Raw genomic sequence first — 12,425 nt, 5'->3', positions numbered from 1 at the left:
ATCTGAATCCAGTTTGAAGGTTTTCCAAGTCAAAAAGCCGAATTACAGTAGCCAATTTCTATTGGTCGAAGCTAAAACAAGGCAATGAGCAGTCAAGGGTATTTCGGTCATTTCTCAGCCTACACGGATCCAAATGAGGTGATTCTTGATGCATTGAAAAGTAACTGAAAAAGCTACAAGTTTTATGATTTGGTCAAGAGTTAAATCAGCTTCTATTATCAAGAATAGTTCAGTTAAATTTGAGGCAAAATCGGAGCAGTAGTGAAGTTTGAACCAAAAGTGCACAAAAAGTCACTGTAGCAATCCGGCCGGAAATTGGCCGGATTTATGGCCGGAGAAGGCTGCTCTTTACGCGGAAAACTCAATTTCACCTCCAACAAGTCACATGTAATGCCAGACATGTGACAAGTACTTTGCAGCTGTAAAAGGGAGGTGTAAGCCTCATTCCTTGACCACCTTTGTCTTGAAATAGCCAAAAACTTGCAAGAGTAGAAGAGAATCATACGGGGAGAAGCTTGGAGTCTGCAAAAATGTAGTTCTTCCATTTTTCTTAGTGTAGGATAGTTTTAGTTTTAGACAGTTTATTCTTTCTTGTATGTTAGCTACATGAAGAGGAAGATGGAGGATGAAGAAGGCAAGGAAATGAACTCATGTGGCAAGGGTTACATTCCTTCCAAACTCTTTATCTTTTGTACTTGATTTTATTGTTTGGTTAATATACAAATCTGGATTTTATGTTATTTATGTGTCTCTAAAGTTTATGCCTTGGGTTTGGTTGAACTTCCTATGATTGTTAGTGTTTATTATTTGGCTATTTGATTGCTATGATTTGAACAAGTTATTTAGCACTTTAACTCTTTAAAATCATGATTAATCTGGTACCATTAATTGTGATTATCTAAGGTGTTGTTTCTGCAATGAAAATTGAGATTTAACACTGGTTCAAGAAGTGCTAAACATAGGGAGTACACTCACGAGAGTAGAGGTGCACCTATGTGGTTTTAATGATTAATTTCATGTAATTTCATTGAAGAAATGAACTTGTAGCTAGTTTCATAATCATGAGAATAGGTATGGATTAGTTATAAGTATAGTTGATTCACTACGAAAGTAGGTTTCATATGCATAAGGAAATTACACCATAACTAGCCTAGATAGTAGTACTCAATGATCCAAATATAGCACTTGCATGAGTAGTTAGGGATACCACAACCTAAGGAACTTTTATTTGTTATTTTACATAAGTTCAGTAGGTTTAATTTCTTATAATTCATTAATAGTCTAAATAATAGAGAAACTTTAGTAACACCGGTAATTATTCAATCTTTCTCGTGGGATCAACCCGATGTATACCCTAAACTACTAGTTGACCTGTATACTTGCAGTGAAATGGGTGTATTTCGGATTTTTTAACTTGTACGTATAGCAAAAGCTTGTCAAGTTTTTGGCGCCGTTGCCGGGGAAGATTTGGCAATACGGGTATTATTATTGTTTGTCTTTTGTACTTGATTTTATTGTTTGGAGTTATGTCATTTGAAGATGGTTTGAGGTGCTTAAAGGCTAAATTTGATGTTATAAAGTTAAAAATTCAAATGGACGTCATTATGAATATGCTTGAGCAAAAGAGGAATGTTGATACTTTTAATTCTCATCATATGATTTGTGACTTGTGTAGAGGTTATCATGCTATTTATACATGTAGGCAAGCACAAAATGTGGATTATTATAATGAATTTGGGCATTGCAATCCTTATCTTGATCAATATGGTCCTAAGAGGGACAATTCTTGTGCTTATGATTTGGATAATCAATGTACTTATAGTGATTCTCCATGTTTTTATGATTATCCACCCGAATGTGTCCACTTTGAAGCTAAACCATCTTGGGAGTTAGCTATAGAAAAGCTAGCAAATGCAACCTCCGACCTTTTTGATAGGGTTGAAGAAAGGTTAGATGAATTAACTTCTCACTTTGGTAGAATACAAGAACAATTACACATTCTGTGTGAAGTTATTTCTTCTAATGATATGCAAATTGACCCTAGCATAAATGGTGAGCATGTTGCAAGTGAAAATGGATTATATTTTGATCAAAATGATGAATCTAATTCGAGTTTCAATGAGCAAATATCCATTTCACATGATAGTACCTTTGGAACTAACGTTGAACCTCAAGAGGTGAGCTTTAATGACTCATTTTTCACTTCTTTTGAGGAGTGTATTGAAGGTATAGGTTCTAAAGGTATTGTTGCCCAAGAAACCTTTATGGCAACTACTGTGGTGAATTTTCAAGTGGTGCATATTCAAGGTAATATCTATGAAACACTTGAGATAGGTAAGTCACTTCCATCTCTCATATCATTAGAACATGTGGCTTTTGCTATTAAGCCACCTTTTAATGATCCACCACGACCTATAATGGTGGATTATTCATTAACAAAGCCTCCTTGAGAAATGAGGTTCAATAGTCGAGCCAACGACTATACACAAAAGCGCTTATTGGGAGGCAACCCAATATTTGTTTAAGTTCATGTTATTTTGGGGTGATTTTTTGTTTAAAGTATGAGTTTGAGTTATTTTGTTGTTTTTCATTTATAGGTATTAGAAATAGAAGTAAAAGTGACTAAATGAGGTGAAAAATGCGAAATTTGATCAAGGAACTCAACCCCTTGATTTGAGTAATTGTTGTTCTTGATTCGTTAGAAGGGGTTAAAATGCATGTTTTGATTATTTTACATGTGCATGCATTGAGTGTTTTAGCAAAAGAATTATCTAGGATGCATTTTGAGTAATTGGGGTAACATGTGTAATTTTTCAAAGTTTGCATTTCTGCAAAAAGTTGCAGCAGAAAAACGTGGATTGCTTGAAAACGCACCACATAGTCGCGTTTTTTATGAACCACGTTTTCGATTCTGCAACTTTTATACATAAAACGCGCCAATAAAACGCGACTTATAGGCGCATTTTTAGGCCTGTTCCCAAAAAGAAGAAAATACGACTCACAGTCGCGTATTCATTGAAGTCACGTATTGTGTTTTGCATCATTAAAGCAAAAAATGCACTTCTAAAATGCGACTTCAAACTTGTGTTTTCTGAAATCGTGTTTTAGGGTTCTTTTTGTGAAGAATCACAATGCGAGTTCCTTATCCATTCCTTTTCTTTTTCTTATATATTTTCTTGTACCTTGAGTTGTTTATTGTGTATTTTCTATAGGTACATCACCAAGACAAAGGCATAGGAGTTACGGATCGCCGTTATATGTTTCTTAATGCCTTTGTTATCACCTTTGTTTTCCATCTTTAGGTTAATATTACTAATGGCTATCAAATGAAATTCATGAAGTTGTGGAGATAGGTGGACAATGACTCGTGAACTTCATGCTTTGATATTTCAATCGCAACAATAGGGGAGTATTACTTTCTTTATTTTAATTTTTCATTTTACACATTGAGGACAATGTGTATGTTAAGTGTGTGGGAAAAAATTGAGATTATATACATTGTATGTGATTGGCTTATTAGTTGCAAATATTGGACTTGTGTTTAAATTCAATTTTTTTTTCAAAATCTTGTCAAATTTGTGAATTTGCCCCAAAAAGTTTCAATTTTATCCAAAGGGGTAACAAGTTTCATACCATTAGTAGTTCAAATTCCTTCTACATTTGAGATAAATATATGTAATTTGGAAACTTCTTTTCTTATTTAATTTAGAAATAACTATTATGTGATTTTAATTTGTGCATTTGTGGGAAAGTATATCTTGTAAAGTGGAGAAAATTATGCCTATTTTTTTTTTTGCATATTTAATGAAATTTCTTTTCTTTATTGGATTTTATAAGTTAAGTGATAAATATGATCAATAAGTGCAATACTCTTCTCATGATTATTCTTTTGAGGAAATTATTATTATCTTTGCTGATTTAAAAAAAAGAGAAAAAATGAAAAAAAAGAAGAAAAAAGAAAATAAGATTTGTTTTACTCCAATGATTCTTGTACTTAGTAACTGGGAGTTTTCATCTATAAATGTCGACTTTCACGTAAAACGGTACTTGAATTAAGAGTATGCAAAGCAAATTGAGTATATGAAGTGTTGAGTAATCGGTGATTTTTATCTAAAAATGTCGATTCTCGATTCAAAAGACATTCTCACGTCTTAAGTAATATTTAGATATGTTATATGAATAAATATCTTTTTAAGTAGAATAAAAAGATGATCATGAGTTTAGGAAGCATTATCATTGACCATATGAGCTGCTTGCTGGTGAAATTGGGTAAGGATGAAAAATCGATTTGAATTTGTTATAATGGTAGTATAATTGGCTCTCCTTTATTTGATATTATGAATATTTGAGAATTAATAAAAGATTGCATAATGGTTATTTACCTTGTTTGGAGAAAATGAAGTTGAATGGTTCATATATGTTTATTTTCAAAATGTTGGATCATTGTTGGTTTGTATTTCTAATTGCTTGAGAACAAGCAATGGTTCAAGTGTGGAGATATTTGACAAGTATATATTTTACGTATTTTAAGTGTGCTTTATTAATTAGTTTTAGTGTGTTTTAAGTAGTTTTATAGCTAATAAACTAAGTTTCTAGTGAAAATATGTATTTTGTGGTTTAAAATGTGAAAATCGCATTTTTATGGATTTTTACGATAAAAACTTCATATTTTGTAGGTTTAATGATTGAATCATCAAATGAACTGCATTGAGAAGATATTTGGATGATTGATGATGGATTAAAGTGATAAAAATAGAATATGAAGTGTGAAAGAATAAATGCAATTAAGGTCAAAAGAATGCAACAAAAAGTCAGCTTTGGCAGCTGTTGGTATTTTGGCTATATTTTGAGGTACAAATATTGGATTGGGATGATTCTTTAACCAATTTAAAGCTAAGAGATGTATCTAAATTTGGTATGAAGACATCAGAGTCCAATTTAGCCGTTTTCTCAGTCAAAAGGTCGAAATACCAAAGTTCAACACTGCTGTCCAAAGTTGAAAACAGAGCTCTGACCAGGCTTTGGTATTTTGGTCATATCTCAGTCTACAAAGCTCCGATTTGGATGATTCTTGAAGCATTAGACAGCTATTTCAAAGAAATACAACTTCTATGTTTTACACAAGAGCCAATTTAGTGGTCATCATAGAGAAAATAGCAGTTGAAATAGCCAGATTCTGGTCAGAAATAGTTGCTCTCCACTGGTACAACCTGTTTTCTCCTTCAATAATTCACAGCTACGGATGAACGTATGACAACCAATTAGCAGCTGTAAAAGGGATGTTTCAAGCCTCATTTCCTGACTGCATTCATCTATATATAGCCATGGACTTGCAAGATTCGAGAGAACTTTGGAAGGCTAGAAAGAACTCCACAAAAAATGTAGTCTTCACTAGTTTTTCTTGGTTCATTAGTATAGTATAGGTAGAGTAATTTTTCTTTCTTGTATTTGTATCTACTTTTGGATGAAGATTGGAGGAACAAAGATGGAGAGTTAGAGCTCATGTGACAAGGGTGACATCTCTCCTATCACTTTCTCTTTTGTATTTGATTTCATGTTTAGCTATAATACAAGTTTGGCTTTGTTTTTCTTCATGTTTTTCTAAAGTTCATGCCTAGAGTATGGATGAACTTTTTATATCTTGTTTATGATGTTTATTTAGTTATTTGATGATATTATTTTAAGCAAGTTATTTATCACTTTTGCTTTTCTAATCATGATTAATCGGCCATTAGTTGTGATTATCTAAAGGTGTTAAGTTTGCAATGAAAATTGGAATTTAACACTAGTTCAAAGAAGTGATAAACCTGGGGAGTACACTCACGAGAGTAGAGGTGCACCTTTGTGGCTTTAGTGACTTGTTTCATGTAATTTCATAGAAGAAATGAACTTGTAATTAATTCATAACCACGAGAGTAGGTATGGCTTAATTACAAGTATAGTTGATTCACTACGAGAATAGGTTTCACATATATTAGGAAATTACGCCATAACTAACCAAGATAATAGCATTCACTTAACCGGTAATCTCATTTGCAGGAGCAGTAAGGAATTCCATACCTCTAGGAGCTTTCTAGTGTTATTTTCATTACTTTTATATGTTTATGGTAGTCTAGATAATAAAGGAGTTCGAAAAACACCGATAATTGCAATCTTCCCTATGGGATAGATCCTTAATACCCTATACTCACTCACGATTTGTATACTTGCGATAAATCGCGTGTGGGGTATTTAGGAATTATAAATGTAAAACTTGATTGGGATGAGCTTAATTGTATATGTATACCCCGCGCACGTCAAGTTTTTGGCGTCGTTGCCGGGGAACTTAAAACCTTGGAGTCTGCAAAAATGTAGTTCGTCCATTTTCCTTAGTGTACGATAGTTTTAGTTTTAGACAGTTTATCCTTTCTTGTATGTTAGCTACATGAAGAGGAAGATGGAGGATCAAGAAGGCAAGGAAATAAATTCATGTCACAAGGGTTACATTCCTTCCAAACTCTTTATCTTTTGTACTTGATTTTATTGTTTGGTTAATATACAAGTCTGTATTTTATGTTATTTATGTGTCTCTAAAGTTTATGTCTTGGGTTGGGTTGAACTTCCTATGATTGTTAATGTTTATTATTTAGCTATTTGATTGCTATGATTTGAGCAAGTTATTTAGCACTTTAACTCTTTAAAATCATGATTAATCTAGTACCATTAATTGTGATTATCTAAGGTATTGTTTCTGCAATGAAAATTGAGATTTAACACTGGTTCAAGAAGTGCTAAACATAGGGAGTACACTCACAAGAGTAGAGGTGCACCTATGTGGTTTTAGTGATTAATTTCATATAATTTCATTGAAGAAATGAACTTGTAGCTAATTTCATAACCATGAGAATAGGTATGTATTAGTTATAAGTATAGTTGATTTACTACGAAAGTAGGTTTCATATGCATAAGGAAATTACACCATAACTAGCCTAGATAGTAGTACTCAATGATCCAAATATAACACTTGCATGAGTAGTTAGGGATGCCACAACCTAAGGAGATTCCATAATCATCAACAAAAAAGTTTGAGATAATAAATTTTCACCAAATATTGTCATTTGTTTGATACTTTTTATTATGCTTATTGAGCTTATTGATGATTATTGGTGATGTTTAACTTATGGGTTTGAGATTATTTGGTGAATTTAGCAATTTTTAACTAATTTTGAGGATTAATTTGATTTGATAATTATTAGCTAAATTCTTGAGTTAATTGGATTGAAGAAAATTGTATGAGTTTAATGGATTGCTCTAGGATATTTACATGCTAAATTTAGGCTTAATTGGCTTATCTTTTGAATTTTGGCATGTTTATTCTAGAAAATTTGGTGAAAAGGAGAATTAATGACCTTTTTAAGTTTAAAATTCATGTTTTAGGTATTATTAACACTTAATTATGCTTATTTAGGTCATTTGGGAGTAAGTTGTGCATTTGTTTAATTGCTTCCTCTAATGGGCTTTATATGCTTAAATGTTTAAAAAAAATAAAAAAATAAAAGGAGCATTTGTTGTTGATACAATTGTGATTCTTACTTATGGTGTTAATTGCTAATTATTATGTGAGTAAGTTGATAAGATTGTCTATTTAAAGATAAAAGGGCAAAAGTAAACAATTTTTCATTATCTTTATTTAGCAATGTACCTATTAAATGAAGTTAATGTTTAATTATTGAATTTAGGTACAATGACTCGCACTAAGAAAGTCGGGGTGAAATCTTCTCCAACAAGTAGACGTCTAGCGCTTGAGGGCGAGCCATCATCCGAAGAGGAGACTCAACAACAAGAGGAACAAGAGGCACAAGAGGAGCAAGTCCCATATGATAAGTCGCGCTTCACCTCCGTCGAAAATGAAGTTTGGTACAATGCTAGAAGGAGAGCTAAGGTATTGGTAGAGAAAGATGTCACTCCGGATGTTGAGAAGATCTACCATCTCAAGGCGTCCTTTGCCAAATTGGGATGAAAAAACTTCTTTAACATCCCAAACTTCTATTATGAGGAGCTTGTCCGAGAATTTTATGCAAATGTGGAGGACAAGAAGGTTTTTCACTACGACACGGAAGTGATTACCAATACAGTTCGAGGGAGAAAAGTTCGAATCCATAAAGCTGATTTGGAGAGCTATCTTCATGTTTCGGATGTGGGGTATAAGGTAGATTTGAAGAAAACTTTCAAACCTAGCGATTTGGACTCTTGGAACATGCTAGAGGCACTTGTATGCTTGAGGGTTGAGTACAAGGCTACTCGGAAGACTGGGCGATATTCAGTATTGAGTTCATCATTTCCGGAGTCGCAACATCTTCTTATTTACCTGTTTGCCTCCAACATTATTCCGAGGGCAAGTGGAACCAATGAGGCGCGCACAAGTGACATCTATTTTTGGATAAAATGGAACATGATCTAGGCAACATCCAAGGCATTCCATTGGGAAGCATTATCACCAACCATATGTGGACTGTGTTTCGCAGTAACGACATGAAACATGCCTTCCCATATCCTCGCTTCTTGACCTTGGAGTTTCAAAGGGTTGGAGTGGATTTTTCTAACGCTATCCCTACAGGTCTTAAGAAGAATGATGTCTTTACACTGGATTTTTGCAGGTTTATTTTGAAGAGTAAATACGTAGGTGGTCCTTCGACTCAAGGAGGTGCTTAGGGAGACATTAGGCATGAGGAGGAAGCTGAAATTGAATGAATTGAAGAAGTTCAAGGGGTTGAGACAACCATCCCACCGGTTTCAACTGAGCCGTCTTCCTCACGTTGTCCATCCTCACCTCAAGACACTCGGTCGTTTCTGAAGAAGATAATGGATAAGTTGCTTTGCGTCGAAGCTGAGGTAAAGAAAAGTCGACAAGAGAATAAATGGAACTTCGAGCGTCTTCGTCGCACTAAGACCAAGCTGGGTATTGAAGCTCCTCCAACTCCACCCTCTTCATTTGACCAAACAACTACTTGTGGGAGTGCTCGTCACCACGTGACATTGCCGCTAGTTTTTTTTTCTTTTATTTTCCGTATATTTGTGATGTTTACCTTTTTAGTGATTTTCTTTATTTCTTTTCTGTGAACTAATCCAAGTTATCTTCATCTCTGTTGTGGTGTTAGTGATTCGGACTACTAAAGATTGAAAATTCATCACTTGGACATGGATTCGGAGTGGGCAAGTTCAATTGAGCAGTATTTTCTTTTACTCTTTATTTATTTTCCTTTTCTCACATTGAGGACAATGTGAAATTTAAGTGTGGGGGAGGAAAATATTGGACTTGCATTTACTTGCCATGTGATGATATTTTGTGAATCTAAATGCTTAGAAATGTTGGAATTGTGTTTGAATTATTTGCCATGTGGATAATTTGCTTGAAATTAAGTTTGTTGGCAGAGAGTTTTGTCCATTTATAAGAGGAAACTCCGTCAAATTTTTTCTCAAATCTTTTCAAATATTTCACTGTGACCCAAAAATTTTTCAAATTTTTGCATTTTTATTCAAAAAGGGCCAAAATATTCCAACCTTAATGTTTAATACTTCCAATTGTTGAAACTTTATGTGTATTTTGGAAGGTTTAGTCCTCATTTAACTTGGAAATGGTTATTATGCAATTAGGATTTTTACATTTTAGAAAATATATTCGGTAAAGTGAGGAAAATTATGCCTATAATTTTACATGTTTAATGAGATTTCTTCTCTTTACTTAATTTTGTAAGTAAGTGATTGATATAGTCAATAAAAGCTATGCTCTTTCTTTGATTATTTTTATATAATTTTCTATGAGGAAAAAATCTATTTATTGTCTTATAAAAAAAAAGAAGAAAAAAAAGAAAAGAAAGTAAAAATTATTCTACTCCAATGATTTTTGTACCGAGTAACCAGGGGTTGGCATCTACAAATGTCGATTTTCACGTAAAAAAGTATTTGAATTAAGAGTATGCATAGCAACTTGAATAGGTGAAATGTTGAATAACCGGGGATCTTCACCTAAAAATGTCGATTTTCGCGTAAAAAGGCATTCTCACTATTTAAGTAAAATTAGTATGAATAAATCCCTCTTAGTTGTAAAATTTTGAGAAAAAGATGATTATAGGAGGAGGAAGGCTATAAATCGACTATGTGATTTGCTTATTTGTGAAATTAGGTTAGGGTGAGAGATTAAGTTTAACTTGTTAAAATTAGGGTATAATTATCTTTCTTTTACTTGATATTATGAGTATTTAGTATAAATTGAATAATTGTATAATGATTATTTTCCAAGTCATGAGAAATTAAATTTGACAAAAGTGCATACATTGTTTCACCTCTTGAATCATTGTAGTTGATTATATGTGAATTGCTTGAGGACAAGCAATGATTTAAGTGTGGGGGAATTTGATAAGTGACTAATTTACGTAATAATTGTATGACATTTTATATTATTTTTAGTCACTTTAGTTATATTATTGAAAGAAAATGAATCATTTTGGCTATAATTGGTGAAAAATGCTTTTAAGTGATTAAATGAGGTTTTTATCACTTGTTACTTGGATTTTGTGTATTTTGACAGTTTTGACACATTTTCGTATTTCGGCTATAACTTGAGCTACAGTGATCGGATTGAGAAAAGAAGCATTAGATGTTATTATAGGATTCAACTAGTTTAATAACAACCTGACAGATAGACAGTGAGATGCTCTTCTGGTTTGTTTAATTGAGAGAGCACCTTCTGTAAATCATGTATGCGTTTCTGATATTCATTTTTTGTCATCCCTTTAGATGGACTGCCATTCTCCCTTTAAGCTGGGTCAAAGTCTTTTGGATTGCCATTATCTCCAATGGTGCTCAAGCTATAGGTTTGAGAAAGAGGCACTGGGTGGCATGTGAATAAGTGTCTTGAATACCATTGGTAGTGAATTAACTGCAAGGTTATTGTAATTATCATAAACTTGATTTTCTTTTTCAGGCTGGTTTGCCATATTTCCCTACAGACTTTCCTGATACCCACGCATATTCTTGCTTTATGGCAATGGAGGCAGCTATTGCTGATGAAAAGGAAAAGCTTCGACCTCGTTCCGTGAGACCTGTCAGAGTTCCACATTTTCCACCTTGGGACTGTATCCACTATCGTTCCGAGGGAAGATCTACAGTAGGGGTCACCAAATTTCTTCCAGTTAGTAATAACTCGATGAAAATTTTAAATTGCAAAAATTGTGATGTAGCAGCTGTGGGAAGTCATGGTGCTGTTTTTAATGGCTTTGTTGCAAGGACATCTGATGTGCTGATTCACTTTTTGAGTCATGTCAAATGTGAGACTTCGGTTAGTCAAATGTGAGACTACTGCTGTCAAAGATTGGTTTTGTGTTTTAGGTCTCAAGGTTCATAAGATATGGTAAAGTCTTCACTAAAAGAATTGTGGGAGCTATCATAACTTTTTGCTTTGCCTTGTTAGATGATGGCTTAGATTGCGAAACTCATTTGAGGGATTGGTATTTCTGTTGTGCGGGTTATTTAGACCAATAAAGTTATGATGCTGTGTAACCATAAGGTTGTAGAGGTTGAACTAACTTAAGTAGGGCATGCAGCCTTGTAAATGCACTTAGGAGTATGTATGTATCACATTTTTGGGAAAATTAAAAAAGAGGAACTTTGGAAACTGGAACTTTTAAGGCTCCTAGTAACTTTTCTGAAAGTATCTTCTTGCAAACAACGTAGACTGGAGGATGCTGGAAAATTTCAAGCACCTCAGTCTTTGCCGGGTTCATATTTTGTTCAGCAGCCATCTGGGAGATGGGCACTTCAAGTACCAGAAGAACCGAGAGTCAGCGAGTCTTTTAGGTGGCCGATTGGTTTTATTACAACTGGCTTCATTCGAGGCAGGTAATTATTGTATATTCTGCAAGAGGGATTGTGAATGAACTATTCTTTGCTTTGTGAATTTGTTTGGTTGACGTGAGTTCCTTTGGACATCATTTGTTTGTCCTTTTAGTCTTTTTGGTTTATTTTTGTGCTTTTTGATTGTTGTTTTAATGGACATACAGCAAGAAGCATGTGGCAATAGCTCTATGTGAGGCGGTCTTGCTTGCTCATCTTAGAGAGGATCAATGGAAGACCATCTCTGTTAGCAAGAGGAGGAAGGAAATTTACGTTCTGGTTAGGAATTTGGGGTCCACTGCATATAGACTTGCTCTTGCCACCATAGTTCTTGAAGCACAGGAAGAAGATTTGGAATTCATGTGATCCCAAGTTTCTACTGTGAAACTATATTTTTGATGGTAGGATAGACCAACATTTTGTGGAGAGCCTTGATTTTCCTCTTATTTGATGTATTAATGGAGTAGTAAACTGGTAATGCCTGGTTACAGTAGTACTTCTTCCTTTTGGGTACTTGTGCCTGAAATTTTGGTGGAATTTTATTTCGAATCAAA

The 12,425-nt window shown here is 33.9% G+C and overlaps 1 long non-coding RNA gene across 1 annotated transcript; it reads left to right on the top strand.

Moving 5' to 3' along the window:
- The first annotated feature begins 11,028 nt into the window (after positions 1-11,028).
- LOC140037277 (uncharacterized) lies at positions 11,029-12,425 on the top strand. The gene is made up of 2 exons (XR_011841200.1): positions 11,029-11,877; positions 12,039-12,425. It is a non-coding gene; the product is annotated as an uncharacterized lncRNA (long non-coding RNA).

Source organism: Coffea arabica, chromosome 2e (assembly GCF_036785885.1).
Source record: "Coffea arabica cultivar ET-39 chromosome 2e, Coffea Arabica ET-39 HiFi, whole genome shotgun sequence".
Taxonomy (NCBI): Eukaryota; Viridiplantae; Streptophyta; class Magnoliopsida; order Gentianales; family Rubiaceae; genus Coffea; species Coffea arabica.
Note: the sequence above shows the minus strand (reverse complement) of the source record. Positions and strands in the feature narration are given on the sequence as shown.